The following is a 19,700-nucleotide window of genomic DNA, read 5'->3' as shown; positions in this document are numbered from 1 at the left end:
TTAAATCCTTTCAATATACATACAATATTGTACATATGTTGGGCTACATTCTGGAAAGATATTTACTAAAAATCACCATTAGCATGATTTTTTTTAGAAAACTGTACCAAATAAAATAATCAAACCATAAACAAACAACTCAGACATTTATAGGAGCTTATGTATTTTATTTGTTATTCATATTAGAATGTTTTTTTGGATTTTTTCCTATTAGAAAAACACAAGGTCTATGATGATTTGGAGTAAAGAGCTCTGACTATCAAGCTTTTGTTTTATTACACATAAATGTTGTGTTGTAGTAGTTCACATAAAAAACAATGCTTAATAAAAAGTGAATTCCTAAAGTGTAAACAATGAAGACACTGAACAGATTCTGGGTCACTAGTTTGGTTCAAAGAGAGCTATACCTTAGGATTCAGTATTATATTACAGCACTGCTATCCTTTTATGTACCAATTAAAAAACAATGAATTCATCTAACTAGAATACATTTTATGCATCGTTACCCTTTAATAATTGCACACAGTTATCAAAGATTTGTGTTGCATGACTGCTTTATAAGGATAGTGGCACCATATGCCAGAGTCCTGTGTGGGTCAGACTTTTAAGACCCACTTCCGACTTGGACCCGCTACTACAGGACCCGACCCGAATTCACAACCCACTGCAGCACCGTCTTCTTACCCGCAACCCGACCCAACCCGCTTTAATAAGACCTGCAAGTGTTTGTCCTTTACCCACTTCCTGCATCGACTGACTCTCACATTCACATACAGATATCTCTACCATTCTCCACAGATTCAGTTTATACAATAGGCTATGCAGCATGGTAGCTTTCTCTAGTGGTCTGGATATATTTTAACATTGTAACATTAACTATCTCTACATACTATACTATAAAATACCTGTCTTAGTGTCTATTCCTTTCATGCCACCAGTTGAAAGGGAGCTACACCTGTGCTTTCACAGAGTAACAGTTTTGTGGCTGTCGTACACAAAAACATAATGACAGGTTTTACAAGCACCGAATCCAGTCACATGTTCATGATTTTTATTTGCTATGATTCCAAAAGAATTCCACACTTCTGATTTACCTGTCAAACTATTATCCTCTACATGATATAAACCCTGCGCTATCTTTTGTTTCACCTCGTCCACAGGCATTTTTAATAGCACCGAGCAGACACAATAAAAAGATCTTCCAACGTATCAAACATGCAGCAATACAAACTGAGAACACTGCTTAGTCAGCTGACTCCTCCTTAATCACCTCTGCTTTGGTGCAGAAAATACATTTACCTTCTAATATGTTGTTTGGGGTTACAGGATTACAGACGAGTACACTGAAAGGACAGAAAACGTTTTTGGTGATTCAAATATAGACCCGAGCCTGACCCAATTTTTTTTTTTTTTTGACTTAATTTAATTAGAATCTTATTTTAGTGTGTACTGGAACACTGTAAAAGTTAATTTTAGCTCCTGGATTCACAGGGTCCAAATTAGGGAAACTTAAAAAAAAGGTTCACTACAACTGCCCCTGTACCAAAATTCCTCTAAATTCAATTCCCAGATGTATCCTCAGTAGGACAGAACACTTTCTCACTTTTTAATTTGACTGCCTTGCGTCAAGCAGCCTTCAAAGTACAGGCCTCAAAAATTAAAAACCTAACAGACTAAAGGAGAACAAAAACATTAAATGAGGGCATATTTTTTAAGGTCCACTCAGCTCTTGTAATAACCACAGTTGGAAATGATAAAAAAAAAAAAAAGTATTAAGAATGTCAATATGGCTCTCCTTTCACAGTCCAAACCCATACGATGTCAATTACAGCCACGTTAGGAAGGAGAGACCTGTAAGAGCTGGAATTCAATAGTTGTGTAACAGCCTGCACTTCTTTATGTACATTTTACAGGACTCTCTTACACACATCCCCTGCATCTGATAATTTAAAACATTTACTTAACCCGTGGTGACCAATTAGTTGTACTCATTTTACAGCAGGGTTTTGTAGCTGGCTGGTCGAGACAAACACGCTAGTAACAATTCTATGGTTACGTGTACATTTTTAATATGAAAAGCTTTTTTTTTACAAACCAACAGAGCTCTGTCTGTGAAGAAAAGGCCTGACCAGTTAATAGAGACTGTTTCACAGAGTTTTACAATGATGCCTCTGACAGAAGCTCGCTCCTCTCCACGACACACAAAGAGCTGCAAAAAAACAACTATATAAAACCGCATTAGAGACTGACCTCAAGCCTTATAAAATACTTTTAAGATTCTACAAAAATAAAACAAACAAACAAAAAAAAATAATAGTGTGCTAATTAAGAGAATCAGTGGCCTCTTGAAACACTGCAACATGAAAATAGCAGCCATAGAAGGAAGAATGACAGTGGTTTAATCTTTCAAAATAGCTGATGAGACTTGAGTTTAGAAGATGTTTTTTGAGGTTTATTCCTTTGGTTTCAAGCACACACCTTTAAATTCAATTTAAAAATGGCCTGAAGTGTTAATAAGCTTTAAAAAAAAAGACAAAGCTAGACTTGCATGGATTTTGTGGTGTTTTTATCCAACCTTTTAACTACATAAACTGCAGCATTACTCACTGTATAACTGCCCACTGATTTGCATTCAGCATATATCCAAGCTCTTTAAATAACCCGCTTTTAGTTGATTGTACATTATCATTAAGAGAACTGGTTTACTAACTAACTAAATGTGACAAGGGACCTTGTGATGACTTATGAAGAATTTGAAGACATAAGATAAAGTTTAGACACAATCACACACACACACACACAGCAGCAGATCCTGGTTATGTGTTTTGCATAACAAATTAGTTGACGACTGTCACAAAGACGGCCGGAGTGGGTGGCGTCAGACCAGATGCAGGAAATAAACAGACAGAGACTTGGAGTTTGGTGGAGCTGAGCGAATGGTTTCGCTCAGCATTTAATAAAACAGCACAGAAAATAAAAGGTTTGAACACAAAACAAAACAAAACAGGACACGGCACTGGTAGCCAAAATAAACAGGTAGACAAAACGGACAGACACTAACAAACAGGGACGAACAAACACGGTGAGAAACACTTATTATTATTCTTCTTGTTGTTATTATTATTACCTCCGTCTCCAATCCCGTTCTCCACTCACTGAACACCTAACCCCGACTGAGTGCTACGTGTCTCTATATATACTGTTGTGCTGGGATTCAATTACTAATTAATTATTCACTTGAATCCCAGCACGTGAATTAATTCTGTGCAACCCCGTGCTCACATATTACATTTAACCAGCACGTGAAGTGATTTGTGCCCTCCTCGTGCCTAAATACAAATCTACACTTTTTAAATACACGTGAAACACAGACCCGTTTATATCCCGTATACCAATGACTATACACCAACATTAACACACGCACGCAACACACAACACACAACACATAATTGCACACAGGGGCGGGGCACATTGCCACATATACCCCCCCTTGTGCGCAGCACACATGGCCTCAACGGCCACCTCCCCCCTTAAAAATCCAGCAGTCCAGGACAAAGTCTCGGGCTGGGAAGGGAGGCTTCAGTGGGCCCATGGCTGGCCATGCTGTCAGCACCCCTGCCGGTAGTGGCACGGCTGACAGCATGCTGGTCCATTCCTGCAGCGAAACTGCTGCTGGGGAAAGTGGTCTCCTGACCTCTCCCCCTGTCTTTGTAGCCGGTAGCTCCCTTTGGTGGGGCTCCGACCACAGTACTTCCAGCAGCAAAGAAGCTGCAGTGGGAGCAGGTCTCCGGACATCCCCCACGATCTCCGGCAGCGAAACTGCTGCTGGGGTTGGTGGTCTCCAGACCTCCTCCCCCTTCTTCGTGGCCGACAGCTCCCCTTTCTGGGGCTCCGGCCACCGTACTCTCTGTGGTGGAGGTACAGGAAGCAGAGACAGCTCCTGCTGTTCTGCTTCTGGCGGTGGTGGAGGCAGAGGCAGCTCCTGCTCCTCTGCTCCTGGAAGTGGTGGTGGCGGAGGCAGAGGCAGCTCCTGCTCCTCTGCTCCTGGCGGTGGTGGAGGCAGAGGCAGCTCCTGCTGCTCTGCTCCTAGTGGAGGAAGCGGTGGAGGTGGCGGAGGCAGAGGCAGCTCCGGCTGCTCTGCTCCTGCCGGTGAAGGTGGGAGCAGCGTGTAGTCTCCTCCTTTTCCAGGGGACTGGTGCGGCTCCGCCTTTGACGGGGAAACCAGCAGGCATTCTCCCTCTGCTGGTGGAGGTGGAACCAGCAGGCATTTTCCCTCTGCTGGCAGCTTGGGTCCTAGGACTGTGGAAGCCCCGACTTCCCTCTCTTCGGGCTGTGGACGCACCGACTCCTCCCTTTTGGGCTGTGGACGCCCCGACTCCTCCCTGTTGGGCTGTGGACGCCCCGACTCCTCCCTGTTGGGCTGTGGATGCACCGACTCCTCCCTGTTGGGCTGTGGACGCACCGACTCCTCCCTGTTGGGCTGTGGACGTTCGGGCTCCCCCCACTCAGGCGTAGGACGTTCGGGCTCCTCCCACTCAGGCGTAGGACGTTCGGGCTCCTCCCACTCAGGCGTAGGACGCTCAGGCTCCTCCCGCTTGGGCTGTGGACGCTCAGGCTCCTCCCGCTTGGGCTGTGGAGGCAAAACCAGCAGGCATTCTTCCTCTGCTGGTGGAGACGGGGACAGCAGGCATTCTTCATCTGCTGGTGGACCTGCTACCTGGGCTGCTGTTCCACTTATCACTGCCTCCAGGTAGCTGAGGACCAACCCCACACCTTCCTCCCAGGTGCTTACGGTCTGTTCCTTGGCATACGCCTCCCATCGCTCCTTATCCATAAACTGCAGGAACTGGACGACTATTGGGATAGACTGGGCCTCCAGCCCAGCATTTTCCAGCATCCAGTCCCGCACTTTGATGGCGTCTTCTGCCATTTTTTTATTTATTTCCTTTTTTTTTTTTTCCAATCCAAAACTGCGGTTCCTGCTCTGGCCTGAGTCCTGGAGGCGCTGTCGATCCCACGCAGGACACCACGTGTCACAAAGACGGCCGGAGTGGGTGGCGTCAGACCAGATGCAGGAAATAAACAGACAGAGACTTGGAGTTTGGTGGAGCTGAGCGAATGGTTTCGCTCAGCATTTAATAAAACAGCACAGAAAATAAAAGGTTTGAACACAAAACAAAACAGGACACGGCACTGGTAGCCAAAATAAACAGGTAGACAAAACGGACAGACACTAACAAACAGGGACGAACAAACACGGTGAGAAACACTTATTATTATTATTCTTCTTGTTGTTATTATTATTACCTCCGTCTCCAATCCCGTTCTCCACTCACTGAACACCTAACCCCGACTGAGTGCTACGTGTCTCTATATATACTGTTGTGCTGGGATTCAATTACTAATTAATTATTCACTTGAATCCCAGCACGTGAATTAATTCTGTGCAACCCCATGCTCACATATTACATTTAACCAGCACGTGAAGTGATTTGTGCCCTCCTCGTGCCTAAATACAAATCTACACTTTTTAAATACACGTGAAACACAGACCCGTTTATATCCCGTGTACCAATGACTATACACCAACATTAACACACGCACGCAACACACAACACACAACACATAATTGCACACAGGGGCGGGGCACATTGCCACAACGACGTGGCAATTATATTGACTAACACATTGCTTCATATGCATTCGGTATGAAGTAAGGCACTTGACTCAGAACTCCAGGTAAACAATTTCATTAAAAGACATATTTCTACATGTAAGCACAGGCCCTGTGGTACTTAGCTATGGTAGCGTTACATTTTATTTTGCCCATGTGGCTTTCACTGCCAGGACACAAGGTCAAAAGATACAAGTCTTATTGGCTTTCTGGGGACACAGAATACCTGACTGGATCTGATTTGGAGAAACCTTGCTGAATCTTATAACACAAAACATTAACATCCTAGAGGGGCGTCCCTTAGAATCCAATTTTGTGATTCCCAACTGCTTGTAACCCGTTCGAGAAAACAGTTAAAATAATGTCATAAAGCAAAAAGAGAGCTCAAGAAGATTTAAGACCGGTGGGGCTTGTAAACAAATTTAAATCAACCTTAATTAAATGCATATGACATCAGGTCAGGCATGAACCTTTCTTTTTCTTGGTCTGCCTCATTGACCACAACTTTACCAGCTTCCCTTGCTAAATATCTCAGAAACCAGGGGATTCTGGTGGTGAATCCAGGCCTAGTCACTTACTCACTGCACGACCTGGGGTCAGTTAATTTCCTTGCACCTCTTCCCATACAGCAGTTAACCTAGGTTCACGTAGGGCACCCAATGGGAAAGAGATGTGGCATCTCAGGTGGTTAATGTGGTACTCTTTCAGCACTAATTATCAAAAAGACAAACCTACTACAACAAAATAGTTTCAGTCTTATACGGAAATAAGTAATACAAATCAGGCGTAGAAAGTGCATAGCCGTTTGATCCATTCCTGGTTTTACTAGGAGTTAAATAAGACACACCTGAGTTTGTTACCTATACACAATGGCTAATCAAGCTTGTAGTAAAACCTGACGTGTGAAACTGCTATGCAATAGAAGTATTATTTCCATTGTTGAAATATTATATTTAGGAGAATACCAGACTCAGTTACTCATCTGTTAAGCTGAGTATTTTTTTTCCTTAGACTGCACTTGAATGGAGTCTGCTGTCTTGAGTGGTTGAGGGTTTCCTAGACCCCTTTGAGGTCTGCAGTGTTGAGAGAGCTAATCATAAATAGTAAGTAGCCGGGTTCTGAAAAATACAGAGTTACACGTCCACATGTGTTTCTAAACTGTTTAAATAATGTTCCTGTAATTTTTCTTTTCATTGTTAACATCCCGACAACTTTTTACACTTAGAACTTTAAAGTCTGTTTTAAAGCTTTTTTTCAAAATGCCTGCTCTAGTGCACTGATAGTGTAAGGATTATTGCCCATATTATCAAACAGTTAACACAGTAATAATGATCCATAATGTGGCACTGAACAGAAAAGCCAAAGCTTTTCCTGCAGTGATTTAGAGGACAGATCTCAAACCCCAGTGTACTAGAGCTGCCATTTTGAAAAAAGCTTTAAAACAGACTTTAAAGTTAAAAGTGTAAAAATACTCTTAAGGAGGATGAACAGAAATAATTTTATGTGCTTGTGCGCTGGTCCAGAGGTCGCTAAACCAATTGTTTATTACAAATGAGCCGCAACAAACCCAAAACAACAGTGCTGTTGGGAATCCATTTAGTTAAACGCTACAAACTGGCCTTCATCTTCTTTAATTAGACTACACTACTGAACTTCATAACTTGTCAGATCAACCTTTTCTCACAGTCACCCTGGCTCTCCATGTACATCCCTATATTTCACATTTCAGCAGCTTTGTCAGATTCAGCAGCATTACGATAAAGTTATGGCAGTGGCTTTTAGAGAAGTCTTATATTTGGTCTACAGTCATAACAAATGTCATTCGAATTTCTGTTGTACAGTAACATGTTTATCAGTGCCAGACAGGCTTAGAATTAGGGCAAAACAGATGTGTATTGTGACAAAGGGCTGTTCTATACTCCCTAGGAGTTTAACTACCCTATTCCAGCACATAAACTGGGATCCATATTCCAGTGAGTACCAGGTACAAATCTTACCAGTATTTTGTATTAAATGCCGTCTCCAATTAGCTCTGAAACTCAGAAGTTGGCTAGAGGCGCAAAGCGGTTCCCTCTTGTTATTAATGCAGTCTGTTCAAGAATGCACCACCGGGAGTCAAAGACAGTGTAAGCAAAAGCAGGTCTAGGATCAAGTAGTAAATTATGACTGGGAAATAAAAACATTGTAACTTTCTTCATGTCGCAAGGAATTCTTTTCTCATTCCATATCAAAGCTCATACAGCTCTCTTCTTCATTATAAGGCATAATAAAAAATGATTTCTTATCCACAATCTCCTCTTGTTTTAAGGTTTTAACATGTTTTCAGTTGTCAGGGAGGAGAAAGAGAGGGGGGTGATAACAGTGTTACTGGAATGAGCTGGGGTCTTGTGTGTCAGGGCTACTATAAAGAAACCTGGGCCTTAGAAGTTCACAAGGCTGGCCAAATCAGTAGGGACAGTCCCACTTAAATTTTTATAGACACTGCGAGGTCTGTAAGTGTTAAAGTACTGGTCTATAACATTTTAGACCTTAAAGGATAATCAGGCTTCAATAGTAAATAGGGTGTTTCTGAAAACAATGCACCGTTTAGTGGATACGAGTAATGACTACAAAAAGACGTGGAGAAACCAAACACTCAAACTGGCTGAAAGATTTCAACCCTGCCTCAGTAACGCTGCACAGGTCTCATTAATCTCATCACATTGATATATTACTACGCCACTTTATAAGGCTAATTGTTAAGCACAAGAGCACAGTGAAAGGTATGTGGTTGTACAAAGGCAAACTACTTTTCAGCTTGTTAGAGTTACTTTGCTGCGTATCATGATTCACACTTACTTGTGTGTTATTGCTTTACATATGCGGATAGGAAGCATGGAGGCCTTGTGTCTAGAGCGTTTTGAATCTTGACTTGTTCGGGTTCTAAAATGTAGCATATTAGAAGCAAATTGGAAAATGTTTGAATAATTTCTTGTAACGTTCATCATTATAAACCTAAAAGGCCAGATGATAAAAAAAAAAAAAAGTATCCTGAGGAGTTTAATACAACCTCATCAACATACCAAATTCAACAGCATTTACTAAATTATGCCGTTATACATTTTACATTTAAATTCCTTCAAGATATTACATTTTAAAACATTTTTAATGCTGTTTCACGAGCAACATCAATACAATATTGTCATCTATGATCCATATATATTAAACACTCAATAGTACTAAACCTAGTACTAAATTAAATGTGAAAACGTTTTGACTTGAAGTGTCTTCATTTAGTATTTCTAAAATGATTGTGAACTGAATATGTACCAGCCAGAATTTGCTAACAAGGTATAATATGTTTTCTTAATGTTATGTTTACCTTAACCAGGAAGCTTTACCTGTTTTAGGTAACTATAAAAAAATACAGCAGTCAGCAGTCAACCTTTTAGCTGACAGTTTTGTCACCTCTTCATTAAAAAATAAAATTAAGTTATAATCAAATACATATACATCCCACAGTATCATATGAAGTACTGCAAGACTAAACAAAGCATTGATCAGGTAAGGGGTTATGAAATGTTAGCTATATTTAATTAAACATGTTAAAACTTTAATTAAACATGTTTAAAAAAAAAAAAGATAGAGGAAAAGCAAGAGATATACAGGAGGACAAAATAAAAGGAAAAGTTACAGGGGAAATGAGAGACACAGAAGAAAAGATAAAGGGGGGAATAAAAAGACAAGAGACAGAGCAGGGGCATCACTTCTCAGTAACTTCTTAATTAGTTAAAATGACACTGGCTATTATCAGGGCCGGTGTACCGTCAGAAACTGCATCCCGGTAGCATTTTCTGACTCTGCTGTATATCAAATTTTGCACCCCCGTCAGAAAATGCATCCCACACTCTTATGTAGGGTTCATTTATTGACGTTACAATGTTTACATGGAAATACACACCCCCTGCAATAACAAATCATTTACAAAATATATCATTCAAAATATTAAAATAGTATAAAGTTAATTTTTGAAAATGTTAGTGGTTTCTTTATGTGTTTAAGAGCTGAGCAGCAAAAGAAGATACCGGTAGTTGCTATACAACTTTGTAAAACTTTGTAACAGAAACACTTTGAATATCCGAACAAATCCACTAATTAACCCAGTTAAATAAATATTAGTTTACTTAAATAGTAAAAATAGATTCTGTTTTCTAATAAAAAAAAAAAAAACATATATTAATGTAAATATTAATGTATCTTAATGTATCTTAAATAAGCGACGTTACACATGTTCCCAGAAGAATCTATGTTATTTTCCGTGGTGTCTGTTGTCAGTGGAAAGGCCATATAGGAAGAACGGATATTAGCAAGACAGATATTTCACATATTTATAGCGGAAAAAGTGGCATGGACAATATTACTTTTTCACAGAACTATGGATTAATTCGCAATTCACTGTTTAGTGATGGAGCTCTGCTAACACTAAGTAAGGCAGTGGCGTGACCATAACATAAAATACATAAATTAACTTGAGATCACAAGACAGTCAGCAAATGTGATTTAACAGTTTATTTAAAGAAAAAGAAAAAAATGCTTGATCGAAATATTTCACCCAAAATACAACCCAATCATGATCGGGTCAACCATTGGTTGGTTCCTCTGTCAAGCTAGTTATTTTTTTTTTTATACTCGGTAAACCGTTTTAAACAATAATTGGAGCCCTGTGAATCTTTTTATTTTAGTTTTTTTATAATGTATCATTTTATTTAGGGAATAATTATTTTGTTTTATCTGTTCTAAATGTTATTTTATTTCCTGAACTCTATAAACTTGGCTTTCTTAACACAGCAGGAAGGCAGAATATAAATAAAGTACAATTATTTGTGGCAATACAACTATTTCAACTGAATCTTGCTAGTTTAAATGATTTGACAAAGGCCGGGATGCAAAAAATAAATAGGCGGGACAAAAGAGTGAGGTGGGGATTACTGAAACAGGTATTGTGCCTGCCCATATGACCGACAGAGCTATTACACATGCTCATATGACCAAGGGATGCATTTTCTGACATTACACCGGCGCCAGGTTTTTGTCCCCCCCACCCCTTCTCATGTTTTTTGTATTTGCTCTTATTGGGAAATCATTCTCATCCATTTATTACCGCCCCTGAGACAGAGGGCAGGGAGTGATAGAGAGAGAGACGGTAAACCCAATACATTGACTTTCATGTTTCAGAAGCTGAGCCTCCTTGACTCTGAGGCCTTGTCTCAAGCTGAGGGTTAAATTTCACTCTCACCACAGGCCAGCTATTGCCAGGGGCTCTGTAGATAATGAACCTGCCAAGGGATTGGCAAGGAAACACTTGTGTTTTTATACAGTTTGTACCCTAAGAAACGAGTTCATCCAACATGACATTTACAAATTACTCTCTTTCTTTCAATGTAATGTGGGGTTTGCATCTGACCCTGAACAGATACTAACACCCAGATGACTACAACAAGACTTAAAAATCAACAATAGGACTGGGCCTCACCCCTCCCACTCAGTGAGAAAACCGTTCCAGTAAAACCTTAACTGCATTTCATATTACAGTGTGACAATCACAACTGAAGCACCAGACAATATGCAACTTACCGACAAAAGCTGCAGGTGCTATATGTGAAATTATTTTGAAAGCAACTTAGTTGGCAGTTTAAAGAATAACTTTTTTAAGTAATGTATTGAAAACGAAACATAATATGTCATTACACCACTTAAATGGGCACAGCCTTGAGAAAGCATATCTTTTTTATAATTATTTATTAAGAGTTTTGAATTCAACTACAATATATTGTTAAATACAAATTAATGGGCAGATATCTATGGCCAGGCATCAAAATTGTATTAATAAAATTAAAATAAAAACACCTGCACCTCTAAAACAAGAGAATCACATTGTGGACACAGAAATCAGAGCTAATTAATACAAATTCGCAGATGTCCTTATCAAGACGACAGCTTAAAGACTGCCCCTCATGTGCTGTGCGTTGAATACCCTACGGCAGCAGGCCGATAGCCCTCTACACTCCATTATCCCCCATGCCCCCCTGCCTGCCTTGGTGGGAAAGAATAGGTGAAAAACTAATTTCAGACAACACATGGATTAGACAAGAAGCAAGAAATAAATGCGTTTTCATCAAGCTCTTTACAACTGCTTTAAAATGGGCCACTGCAACTCTCCAGGACATTTTACTATTTCCCCCATGTCTGTAATGCAATGCTTTTTGAGATGGACTTCAAGACCCTTTCATTAGCTACAGAGATCATTTTTAATACTCTGACTTCATGTCCTCTGGCAGGCGAGGCCCACCACACTTCTTCAAGGATAGAAAGTGATTAGCTTAATTCTAAAGAGGGAAGAATGGAACAGTCCTGGAATCTTCATATTATAACGTACTTCCACTTGGTTACAGGATTATAACCGACAGAAAAGTGATAATTTCCGGAAATGCATGAACAACATGTGCTGAATTAAAAACAGACACAAAATAACAAGTTTTCCTCGTGTGTGGACAATAGCATCCAAAAGTGTACTGCTATCAGGCGTAAGCGGCACTCAAATCACATCACTCGCAAATTACCTTTTCAAAACTAAAGAAAATGGAGCTTTGTAAACCTGACTGCTAGTGGAAAATACAACAGCACTTGTACTTTACAAATAAATCAAGAAACAGAAGATATGGGAAGTCTGTGTAGGTTTTATCTGATAGATTTGAATGTACTTGAAAAAACCAAATGTAAAAAAATAACAATAAAAGCAAACAAAATGGGTCTGGCACAGCAAACAAAAATTATTTTTGGATGATTTATGCTTATCAGTTTTTCTTCTTCATGCTAGATACGGGTCATTCAATTTGAAATAATCACACCAGGATGGAATTTTAGAGCAACTGTCTCGGATTTAGATGAAGGATGATGAGAAGAAATCCTGAATGGCCCGAGAATGTATACCTGTAGATCTGGAAAGCACAGGACAAAAAAAAAAAAAAAAAACCCAACCAAGAACAAAGGCCCCATTGACGTGATTTATTTGGAGTGAAGGATATACAGTGATGAGTAATTAAGCATTATAGATCCTTAAATTCTGTATTAAAATAAATTACTATTTATTTCTTAGCAGATGCCCTTATCCAGGGCAACTTACAATTGTTACAAGATATCACATTATTTTTACGTACAATTACCCCTACAGTTGGATTTTTACTGGAGCGATCTAGGTAAAGTACCTTGCTCAAGGGTACAGCAGCAGTGTCCTCCACCTGGGATTGAACCCATGACCCTCCGGTCAAGAGTCCAGAGCCCTAACCACTACTCCACATTGCTGCCTATAAATCTGGAAAATGAACGGTAACAATGGTATGGATTAGTTTCTTCGTTACTGACAGCCTTTGCATATATTGAATGCGATGCACAATTTTAAATACACATTATTTTACATTATTATTTCTATTGTAGCAGATACAGTAAAATGGCCAACAACCACCATACCCAGACCTCTCCAACATACTTTCATTAACATACCCCCCCCCCCCCCCCCCGTCGTTTTTATTCCACAAAAGGACACCACACTACTTTGAAATGAAAGCTTTTTTTTCTGTGAGAATATTCTTAGGAAGCAGATTGTGTTTTTGTGGCTCGTTGCTTTTTCTTCAGCCTGGTTAAACATTTCTATTACTGAGTATCAGCAGGAGGGGCTGTGGAGTAGTGCAAGCCTGATCGAAGGGACTCAAACGGTATGCCAGCACTGTTACTAATTACACTGCTGGAATGTTCAATTATGCTGATAATGACTAGACATACAAAAAGGCTTAAACACAGTGCAAGGAACACCTAAGAATATGCAGACAGACAGTTTAAAAAAAAAGTTACTAACTGATATAAACATATAGAATAAAGAATTTACCAAATCGAGGGTGCAATCTGTTAGTCTCTAACTAATGTTCAACTCCATCACAGAAAAGATCAGAGATTGACAATATGGACCCATTTTTTTGTGCATGGATCTTTCCTCAGTACATCCCCCTGCACAGCGCCGTCTACTAGGAAAGCCTCTGCCATGTTCAGGAATTTTCTGTTTGAAAACACCAGTGCTTGGTCTGCCATCAGCATACAGTGTTCCCCCTTTATAACAATATAACCAGGAGCCATAGGCAAGACACCGCACAACGAGAACACAAGTTCTAATGTAATAGTATCAGGGTGTGATTTGATGGGTGGGGGTTTCCCTGGCTCTGCACTTTCAGTTGTCATCCCAGGGGGGGTTACATTTATCCCCCTCGATAAAAGATTTTGAATTACCAATGATTTCTTCAATGATTTGTATGCTGCATCATTTTTACGCAAACTGACTTCAAAAACATCTCGGTCTTAGCACTTCAGACCGTAAGATCAGTAGCACATTGTATTAACATGATTTATAAAAAAAAAAAAAGGAATGGAGTTTAGTTTCACTGGAGCTGGATCATAACGTTTGGCTGTATAAAGTGGATCAGGCTTGGATTCCACTCACCCATCATTGTCATCCAACAGTAGTGCTCTATGCACCGTAGCAAGGCAAATTGACCAATGAAAATCAACTTTGTCAACATCATGCACACAACACTAAAACTACATAGTAGCTTATTTTTTAAATTTATTTATTTATTTATTTTTTTAAACAGCCCCAGAGCCGAAGACTGGAACTTTTATCCGCCGAGTCACCTGCTGCGCAGAGTGGGAAAAAAGGCCAAGATTAACAACAATGAACTCCTGCAGATTAGGATGTTAAAATATGTATGTTGTATTATGTTCAATTTATTGTTACACTCTGTGCTGTTATCAATGAGGTTATGTTCTACAATCCAAGTACTTGTCATGAGTGCATTTTAACATTATTTTAGTTGCTGTAACGTAGGTAGTTAGTTATTGCCTTTTGCTACCGTACATACATGCAAACAGTCCCTATATGGTCAGGACAGTCCCGATTTCCTAGCAAATGTCCCACATCCCAATGCATAGGAAGAAAGTCCCAATATTTACCCATAAAAAAAAAAAGCATCTTCTAGTAGTTAGTGAAAACCACACGTTGTGCTCTTTGTGCGGCTGACACATCTGCTGATCACTAACTTCTACAAAGGTCGCTTCATTATGTCTATTTTTACTGTCATGATGGTCGTGTGGTGTTGAATTGGGGGATACGTCTATTATATGATAATATATATGATCAGCGTTCTGCTGAACAGTTTCCAAATGTTAGCAAGTATGACCGTATCCATAAAAAATAACTGCGTTTATCCTGCATGATGGCAGATTAGCAAATGTATGATTCCTAAAGATTCTCCTCAGTTGATTCAGTATAATAAATAAAATAAAAAAGAAGTACAGTATTACTTGGGCTGGTAGAATCCCAATTCATTGGTACGCTGCCAATGGAAATGAAAATGAACAGTAATGATTTTAAATCACTTTCAAACTTGGTTCCAGTGACAGATGGAAAGACACAACCAGTACTTTTAAGGGGATGGGGTGAGTTCTAGAGATCTCCGTCTTACAAATGGAGTCAATTAAAAGAGTACATCATACATGACATTTGAGAGAATAAAATATTACTACTACTACTATTGGGAGAGTCCCCAGTGGGAACATAAGAACATAAGAAAGTTTACAAACGAGAGGAGGCCATTCAGCCCATCTTGCTCGTTTGGTTGTTAGTAGCTTATTGATCCCAGAATCTCATCAAGCAGCTTCTTGAAGGATCCCAGGGTGTCAGCTTCAACAACATTACTGGGGAGTTGGTTCCAGACCCTCACAATTCTCTGTGTAAAAAAGTGCCTCCTATTTTCTGTTCTGAATGCCCCTTTATCTAATCTCCATTTATGACCCCTGGTCCTTTTTTCTTTTTTCAAGTCAAAGAAGTCCCCCGGGTTGACATTGTCTATACCTTTTAGGATTTTGAATGTTTGAATCAGATCGCCGCGTAGTCTTCTTTGTTCAAGACTGAATAGATTCAATTCTTTTAGCCTGTCTGCATACGACATGCCTTTTATTCCCCGCTAGTCCCGAGAGGAGCTGGGGAAGTAGGATGTCCTCCATGGCGCCGTCACGTCAGGAGAGTTCCTGCATCACTTTATCGACTCAGACGCCGCATGCCCTTTCTGCGGTCAGTCCGAGTCAGTGTCTCATATTTATTTTTTCTGTACCAGACTGCAGCCATTCTTCCTCCTCTTGAAGAACCTCCTGCTACAGTTCTGGTTGCATTTTTCTCCCACCCTCCTCATTTTTGGGCACCCTGTTTGTGGCTCCACCAAAGCGAGAGACCATCTGGTGAATCTGCTCCTGGCCTATGGCAAGACCAGGAAGCGCAAGATCACTGGGGAGGACCTCTTTGACTGCGGAGCCATGTTCAGGACGCTGGTCCAGTCCCGGGTTACATTAGAGCACAACCATGCAGAGTCCACTGGTGACATGACGGCCTTTGTCGACCAGTGGGCTCATAATAGCGTGCTCTGTGCTCTTTTGACCGGTTTTTCATTTAAAATTAGTTAATTGGCCGACCTTGTTAGCATCCTCTTGTTGAGGATGCTAAATTGAATCCTTTCTCCAGCCATCCTTTGATGGCTGGCGCAGTCCCCAATCGACCCATTAAATAGGACTACTACTATTACTACTAATATAATAGAAACATAATGCTGGAAAATTCAATGTATTACTACAGTAGCTTAAGATGGGTTAAACTGTGCTTCCCTGTGCAATTATGTATTAAACAGAGTTTCTATGAAAAATCTAACTAATTCAGCTTGTGGATGGAGAGAAGGAAGAGAACATTAATACATGGATCACACTACACACTACATTATGGCAAATTTCAGTCAATGTGTACGTGTTTATTTAGTAAATGTATTAATATATATGCGTTCTTAAATCTGCATGTCCAAAATGTTCTTGTGTGCTTTGGAACAATGGAACTGCCAGGGGTTTGTTGATATTTGGCTGCAGATGGCCCTGCATTGCCAATTAAACATGCATCAATAATAATTATAAATAAAAACAGAACCAAACCCTCAAATTCAGTTCACATACCTTATCAGCAACGAGATCGAAATCTGGTAAAGTGGTACGTGTTAATCTAAGTTGTTGTGACGCAGGTGTGTTGATCTACAGGTATGTACCACGTCTTCTTCCCTTGAGTGCTGCATGTACAACTAGGCACAGTTCATAAATTAATAAACAGGGACCAATTTGGGCTCTGGATTAATTCAAATTTATTCTTGGAAGCACTGCTAAACTAATAATAACCTCCATAAGTTGATTTTTGGGAGGAACAGCACTTATGAAGTGACACTGGGCAGCAGCGGTACCCGCTTCTATCCAAGGTAGATTTGTTTTTATCATGTTGCTGTTCAGTTACACAGGCTTGTCAATACTCGCGCGGACCAACATTGGATTTAGTATAAAACACCAATATACAGGTACTTGCCTTTTCTGTTAACCTCTGGGATCGCTCTGTTATCTTCATATTCTACCGTGAGATTTGTATGACAATATACATAATTTACAAATTGTATTAATGCATGCGATAAGCAATGCTGTGCGTGAGAGAGTGAGAGAACATTCAAATAAGTTCGCGAGACCTGACATCCTGCTTTCTGAAATTCAGTGACACCATCATCATCATCATCATCATCATCATCATCACCACTCAAATCATCAAAGTCTCCACATGAAGTTCCAAAAGATCAGTTTCAGCCAAAATGCTTGCTGTGATCAAACAGAAGTCAGGTTTTCATGGATACTTCTCAAAGGCAACCCTGTCATTAGCTGTTTCAAATGTTGTTTTGTTCATAAGCTTCACACACACATCAGTGAACATAGATGCATTGTTTTTGTTTTGGAGGACAGGTTATTATTTTGTCTGTTGTAGTTTTACATACCCCCTCCTACAAAGCAAAACTACAAAAACACAACCTTTTTGCTTCCTTGTCGAGGCCTTCTTACATCCCTATTCCAAGAATCTTAAAAGAAAAAAAAAAATACACAATTGTCTCCGAGTTAATACACAAAAACAGTAAAAAAGTGTGTGTTTTGTTATACATTTCTTGTTGTCCACAATTTAAATAACAAAAACAACACATGCAAATACAGAAACACATGTACTCTAGCAGGTACAGTGGCATATCAGTTTGCTGCCATAGTAAGGAAACGTCATATGCTGTGACTAGGCATTCCTTAAATACAATATGTGTCTTGCTTGAACCTTTAAAAATAAAGATGCCTCACCAATACAAACATTCTTGTTGCCCTCCAAGTTAACTGTGGTAGGCTTTAATACATTATATATATATATATATATATATATATATATATATATATATATATGTTTGTACAAGGGGGGGTGGGGGGAGTGGAGGAAGCAGCAAGGTATCATCTACTAGTATAAATCAGCCATCGATGTCTGGCTAGGGGGGAGCCAGCCCTCTGTAACATGAACCTTACATAAACCATAATCTCCTCTTTATTTCCCCTAATGAGGCAGGAGTTAAAGCAGTTGACCTGATCAGATTCAGATGGCAGCCCTAGAGGACCTAGCCCCCTGCTGCAAGCTTGGCCTGACACCCTTTGTTAGCTCCAAGTGAGCTGCGACCAGCCTGTGAACCATGTAACTAGGTGGTTTCCAGGTTAATGAAAAGCTGTAACTCCATCCCTAGTATCTCTGTAGAAGGCGAGGGCTCTGAGTATATAAAATGGGCAGTTACATTCCTGCCTCTGTCCGCTAAAAAAAACCTTAATGGATTGTTTGTAGGAGGAGAGACAGCTGGGCTAATGATTTCAGCTCTTTCTATTAGGGGCTGGAAAACCTTATGAGGTCTGGTTCCAGCTCAGAAACAGTTTTTACATTAATGCTAATATTTTACACATTTTAAACCTGTAAGAGTAGAATATAACCTACTGTATAGTCAAACCATGAAAAAGTCAGTGCCTTAGTCGAAAGTCCAAATTAAGCACAGAAATCTGATTTAGAAAATTATATGCAAGTACTTTTTTTTTTTTTTTAAATGGGTTTAAATTGTCACCCAAATGGCATTTATCATTTGCCCAGCAGTAATAAAGTGGTTTGTTTGTATGACATAAGTTTTAACTCAACACAGAAATCTATTGCTTACTATAATGAATGTTTTACTTATTTTACATTATCAAAAGACAAAAATATGATAGCATGGTTTCTGCTATGAGCCTGTATATTTCATGTAACTTTTGTAGACCCAAAATAATACAAAAATGACATGTTTCTGATGCACCACTTGCCACTAAACCAAATTTCCTAGTGTGCTTAATCTTACATTTCCATATTTTTTTCAAATGTTTCAGTACGGTTCTTGTGAATTTTATGTTCAATAGAGGTGAGGGACTATGGCACCATGAGCACCAGCATCAAATCACGCCTTAATACCCCACTTCCTTGGAGTCCTCTGTCCTCTCTCAAGCAGGGACTGTCAAGTGGTAGTTTTGTGATACAATCCTGCATTAACTGTAAATCGTTAAAAGAAGACCCAGTACATATTTATTACATGTTTTTGACCTAGTTCGCCCTTTTACTTTTGGAGGTACTTCAACACCCATTGGGAGTGAACGTGAACTCGCCACACCAGGCAGAGGTGAAAAGTATGAAAAGCTAGTGGATAAGCCCTCAGCACTACCTACCCCGGGATTTTTTTTTTTTTTTTTTTATTATAAAAATTCAGAAAGGCGGCAAAATTCAGGTTGAATTCTCTTGTGTATTATTTAGCGTTCTCCAAGTGCAACATAAATAATCATCCCCAGGGAACCACAGTGGCTCATCCAGTAAAATCACTGCCGTTTGGAGTGCATTGCGAGTCATGCGAGTGTGGTTTGAATTATGACAAGTTGTTGATCTTGGCTGGCCATCCTCAAGGAGCTTTGTATTGGCCATTGCCTTTTATCGAGGTTAGAGAGGAAAGTTACACTTTAACAGTTACTATTGATCAGATACTCCAACAAGTCCAGGCAGAGA

General features: G+C 39.8%; 1 protein-coding gene across 6 annotated transcripts in view; it reads right to left on the bottom strand.

Annotated features, from left to right (window-relative positions):
* The window catches only part of LOC117422130 (mitochondrial 2-oxodicarboxylate carrier-like), a 181,085-nt gene that overhangs the window by 46,717 nt on the left and 114,668 nt on the right, over positions 1 to 19,700 (bottom strand). The gene's annotated exons all lie outside the window — the stretch shown is intronic.

This window comes from Acipenser ruthenus, chromosome 15 (genome assembly GCF_902713425.1).
Source record: "Acipenser ruthenus chromosome 15, fAciRut3.2 maternal haplotype, whole genome shotgun sequence".
Classification (NCBI taxonomy): Eukaryota; Metazoa; Chordata; class Actinopteri; order Acipenseriformes; family Acipenseridae; genus Acipenser; species Acipenser ruthenus.
This window is presented reverse-complemented; position numbering and strand designations above follow the sequence as displayed.